Source organism: Phalangium opilio, unplaced genomic scaffold (genome assembly GCF_054372755.1).
Source record: "Phalangium opilio isolate 3A_F unplaced genomic scaffold, DU_Popi_V2 ptg000101l_1, whole genome shotgun sequence".
Lineage (NCBI taxonomy): Eukaryota > Metazoa > Arthropoda > Arachnida > Opiliones > Phalangiidae > Phalangium > Phalangium opilio.
In genome coordinates, this window is record NW_028324204.1 from 127,642 (window position 1) to 133,985 (window position 6,344).

Here is a 6,344-nt window from a genome sequence, read left to right on the forward strand (position 1 = left end):
TCATCATAAAGAATAGATTGTGGTGTCTGCCCTTCTCTAGGAGCATAAGCTATACTTTCAATCTGAGGTGTAATTAGATCTTCAGACGAAAGCAATGGGGTATCTTTATTGCCATTATTTAATTGCGCTTCTTCACAAATTTCTTCCCATTCCTCGTCACTGTCAGGTACAGTCCCGGACAAAAGTTTCTGGACATTTTCATTTGGCTGCCATTTTGTTCCTATTTGAGCTAGAGTAACAAAATAGGACTTTCTAAATAGGTTTACATCTCAAAAGTATATTAAAATTACAAATGACAGTGTGGCGCTAATAGGGCGTTAGCCATAGCTGAAATAGTAAAGCCCCCGATAATGACGTTACGAAATAATGTTTTCAAATGGATAAACAATGCTATGCATGCGTCTTGTCATGTAGAATCCAAAACTGTTTTCAAATTGAAAATCGGTTCAGAAAATCAAAAGTTATGACAAAAAACGTGACGTTCAAAACAATAGCAAATAAGCCTAACGATTATTAATTTTATCTATATCAACCTAGCTCCGTATTAAATATTACGATCAGAAAAACAAGATGTTCCAACCCGAGAATTTTTAGTTTCACATTGACATATGAGAAATGAGAACTTATGAATTAGACTCGGTTTTCAGAAATGGAGGGTTGTTGGTGGCGGTTTGTAAACGTATAAATATTTTTAGAGATTTGGATATGTTTAGTGATTTTTTATTTTTTTTTATAATTTTCTAGTTGCTAGTACAGTGGGTGGATATTTGGGGATAATTCTTTTGACGGAGCAAAAATAGGTGGCATGACTAAAATACAGGTGTAACAGAGATAGTTTATGGAGCAAAATAGGTGGCATGACTAAAATACAGGTGTAACAGAACTTATTTGACGTTCGGTAATTATCGTTAGGACGCTTGAGAATTGAATGTTGAGAAATGCTCTGAAAATAATATTGTGGGAATAATATTAAAAAAAGCCCATACTTTTCCTGCTACAATATAGTCGGTAATCGCCTTGCTTCGTGACATTGAGAATTTAATATCTCAATTTTACTATCGTTAATTTGGCAAAAAACTAAATTGAGTCTGCTTCCATTATTAACCTTGACTATTTCCCCTAAAATAATTTGATATTATTCTTTTGTAGTTTAAAGTTTACGTTTCATAATCTATATGGATAGAGGGACACTTAGATTTACACAATAATCTAAGACGCCTTGGATTTTTTACTTGAAATGAGAAATTTAACGGGTGCCCATTTATAGAGTTAAATACCATTTTCTTGCCCTGTCAAAGGTTGAAGCTTCTCCAAGGTTGTTCAGATAGAAATTTTATTTTATTTATGTATTTTTTCGTAGATGAAGTTTTACTAAAATTATTTCATGAATATTTAGAAACAAATTCATCTTGAATATTTAGGAGAATTCCAACTTGAATATTTAGGAGAATTCCAACTTGAATATTTAGGAGAATTCCAACTTGAATATTTAGGAGAATTCCAACTTGAATATTTAGAATCAAAAATCCATCTTGAATCTTTAGTATTTACAGAGCAGCAAAAAAAAACAACCGGCCTTGCCCATCGAGATATATTATTACATTTCAGGCCGCCATTTTTAACGAAGGTGGAAAATCGAGCTTCAAAAGACATGAAGTCAGTCTTACGGAAATTGGGAACCAGTGTTTTAAATGTTATAGATTCGGTTGAAACACGTAGACGCCGCCATTTTTCAAGATGATGAGGAATTGGAAAAAATCTAAGAGCCCGCCTACTGCCTTCAGTACCGTCCCTGCAAAATTTCATGCCTCTAGGTAAAGCTGTTTGGACTCGGAGTAGATTATCAGTGAAATTGTAACTATAGATTTTAAGCATATAAGTTACTGAGGTTTACGTAGGCGTCCTTGTGATTTAAATTAAAATTTCGAGTTTAAAATTAAACTTTTTGTCTTAGATTAGTGATGTCTTTCAAGTTTGAGTAATATATGGTTTAGAGAACACTTTAGGACACGGGTTTGATTTGTTGGTTTTCGAGTATTGTTTCCGGTTGTAGTATACTTTTGACGGTTTATTTACTTTTGCTAAAAACGCGATAGAGGTTTGCGTGCAGTTCAATGTCGCCATTTTGCATATTGGAAGTAATCAGGTTTTAAAAAAGATCACAGTACAACTTGTGTAATGAATTTTAAAAGAACTATACGATCATATTTAATGCTTTTTTATTAAAACTTGATCAATGAAAAAACAGTTGACATCGCCAGTTAATCTTTCAGTATTAACATATGTGCACCCCTTTCCACTTAAACCAATAAATATCCTTTAGAAATAATTCCTACGATATTTATAATACAAGATTTTAAGAAAATTTTAATCAAATCTAATATTAGATCTAAACATACTCTAAAAAAATTACACAAAATAAATAAAAGTTTTTACATGACGAAGTTGACGGTCTAATAATGTAACCAATATCCCTGGTTTTCGTAAACCTCCCGAACTCTACCAGGCATTGAATGATGATACGCCTGGAATTGTTCCACGTTGAACTTGAGATCGCGCCAAGCATTTTGTACCGCTTCCAACAACTCAGCAGCGTTCCTGACGTTGACATAGTCAACTTTCCGAACCATTTCTGTAAGATAAACTTTGGTGAGACAGGGTCTTTTTGAACGCTTCGCGTGAAACTTAAGAAACGTGAAGTTTATTTTCTCTAAAAGTGTAAAGAGGCTTCAATTTGGAACATTGCAGGGTTGTTCATTATTTTGATTTTTTCAAATAAAACAAAAAAAGCGATTTTTTTATTTAAATCCATTTATTTGATTTTTCTTGATCTACTAGACAGTAAATTACCAACATGAAAAGTTTTGAGTCAAAACTAACCAAAAGGAAAATAATCATGACATTTAAGCAGCTATTGGATATTGTTGCTATTCTAATGCTTGTATAAAATGACTAGCTTGACCGCTATTTCATTTCTTAGCCTATCCAGCAAGACAAACTGAAGTTCTGGGAAAAACTTAAACTGAAATATAACAACACTATGATTGTTTTTAATTATAGGTCTTTTCTAGTTAAGTTTCTTCTCGAGTTTCTTAACCTACTTCTTGGAACCTTAGAAAACATTTTTTAAAAATAAAAATATATTCTTGATTTTAATCAAATGATTTTTTTTAAAAAATCGCTTCATTTAAATCAAACAACTCTGGAACAGAGCACACAAGTTAGACACTCGAGCAGTTAGAATGTGTAGTCTTTACGAATGATAAACGTTTCGTCGTCGGACACGATGGCCAGGTAATTTTTTAGAGGATGGATGTGCACCAATTTATGCCCATCCACTCGAAAGGCTAAATGTGGTTTAGTAGGGTAAAAGTCTTAAAACGGAAGTTAAAGAATGCCATTTTTTACAACTCAAATAATAGAATTTATATGTTGCCTTTCATAATTTCTCTATTAGGTGATGAAATGATCTTCAAAAAGCTGCGATATCAAATAATGAATGGTTTTATCATTTTTAAAATATTATAATTTTTATTAAGCGCTATTTTAGAGGAAACCTTTTCGTATATTTCAATGTAAATATTGTAACAATATTGTAAAATATAATGTTTACCAAAAGTCCTACCGCTAAAAATTTTAAAAATCAATTTCTATTTATGTAAAAAGGCGGATCTCAGTCTGTTTTTCCTTCCAATGGTTTTTATCCTACTGGGTACCATAGAAGCATGGATAAAGAATTCGCGCGAGGAAATTTGTTTTCACGCTATAGGATAGGCAACTCTCCTATTTCTGACGACAGCTTATTCTGGATAATCTCATTCAGCTTGGGTTGTCAGCACGCGCAAATCTGGGTTTCTGTGTAAAGTAGCTTTGTGCGTGATGACAAGAGACGAAGAATATAATGACTCTCTGGATTTAAAATATCCGCGAGTTTTAGCTCAAATGTATGGGCGGAAATTCTAGTAGGATTCGAAAAAAGTTGAAGTGCCTCGACTGTCGAGTGTCGACTTCATAGTCGAGCCAGTGACTTTTAAAATTTCAAGTAATACTAATTTAGACTATTATAGAAGGATGTTAGAGTTAGTATTATAAATATTTATTACGTTTCTAAATCTTTTGGGAATCTCAAGAAATAATTTTCGCTATTTGTAATAGCACAACGTTCCTTGATAATGTTTGAAGGACCCACCAATTGAATACATACGACTATGCACGTATTTGAAACTAAAGCCTACAGGTCCGTGTATTTGAGATAAAAGTCTCGCGGATATTTGTAATCCTTTTTTTTCTTCGTCTCTTGTCAGCACGCACAAAGCTACATAACATAGAGACCTAGCTTTGCGCGTGCTAACAACCGAAGCTGAAAAAGAGTATATACAGAATAAGCTGCTGTCGGAGATAGGGGAGTTTCCTATCCTATAGCGTGAAAACAAATTTCCTCGCGCGCATTCTTTATCCAAAACAGAAGGTTGAAATTTGGCAAAGAGTTTCCTGAGACCCCGTGAATGGTATGAGTAATTCTAAAACTCCCACAAGTGTTCTTTCAGTGGTTGAACTTATTTTTCCCTTGAAATGAATAAAAGTCAACGAATTAATTAGAAATAGTCCAACGCCTGATCTATTGCACTACCGGATTGCTGAAGTGTTTCGGATTATATTGATAATGTATTTATTCAATTATGGGGATAATTATCGGGGGATTTTTCACTTTTCTCGGATAGAGTTAACAACCGAGGATTTTGTCTAAGGATGGGGGATTTTGTACAATTTCAGTAATGGGAGATTATGCCTGGGGTTCTTTGTCTTGGAAGTGTTTAGTCCGTATACCCATGTGAATCGATAAAACCTAAAACCTATTTTTCAGTTCTTATATGTAAATCGAGATATTGAACAGGGTGTGAACACACTCCAGCTGTTTATACGTCAATCAATCCTATATCGCGTTTTTTGCAAAAGTAAATAAACCGTCGTAAGTATACCAATACAGAAATTAGTACTGGAAGACCAATAAATCAAACCCATGTTCTACAATGCCCTCTATACCAGTTGTTACTGAAATTTCAAAGACACCACTAATCTAAGACATCGAGTTTTCTTTACATTGGGAATTTCAATTTAAATCTTAAGGACGTCTAGGAAAGGTCAGACACTTTTAGGCTTATCATCTATAAAACTATTCGTTATAATTTGAAAATATTCAAGATGTATTTTTTTCCAAGTATTCATGATGCATTTTTTCTCTATATATTCATGAAGAAATATTTTTCAAATATTCAAGATGGATTTTTCTAAATATTCATGATAGATTTTTTCTTAGTTATCATGATTGATTTTTCTAAATTTTCATGATTAAATTCTTGAAAATATTCATGATAGATTTTTCTAAATTTTCATGATTAAATTCTTGAAAATATTCATGATAGATTTTTTCTTAGTTATCATGATTGGTTTTTCTAAATTTTCATGATTAAATTCTTGAAAATATTCATGATAGATTTTTTCTTAGTTATAATGATTGGTTTTTCTAAATTTTCATGATTAAATTCTTGAAAATATTCATGATAGATTTTTTCTTAGTTATCATGATTGGTTTTTCTAAATTTTCATGATTAAATTCTTGAAAATATTCATGATGAGATTCTTAAAAATGTTCATGATCAAATTTTCAAAAATATTCATGATTAAATTTTTGCAAATATTCATGATAAAATTCCTCAATGTTTTCATTAGTGAATGAACGTAAATCGTAACATCATCTCCAACGTAGGCAGGCACTTGTTTACCGTGATTATCCACTTTGGCGTGGCTGATGAATTAAGTGATTGCCATGCTGCAAGCTTAAAAAACAAGGCAACCTACCTACTCGGAAATAAAATACAAAAGGTATTTTTTTCTCGTTTCATGAAGCCCAGCCCCTATTATTATTATTATGATGTTGATGACTGTGTAAATTCCAGTGAACTACTTATATAGTTTTTTATATACACATTAAAATTCCATTTGATTCATTATTTGAAGACTACTTTTAAAATACAACGTTCTATAATTCCATTTGATTCATTATTTGAAGACTACTTTTAAAATGCAACGTTCTATAATTAACCTTAGATTTAGCAAAAAATATATGTCATTCTAAAATTTAAAGAGATAGTTGTCTAATTTCAAAAGTGGTGGAAAAATTAATCTTCCAGACCAAAGGTGAAGTATTTGAATATCAATATTTTCATGTCATTAGGACAAGTGAGTCTTTAATTTAAATAATATAATAATTCGAACCATTATCTTCGGAGATTACCATCCATTTCACAATGAAAATTAATATTCGCATCCTTCTTCAAGAATTT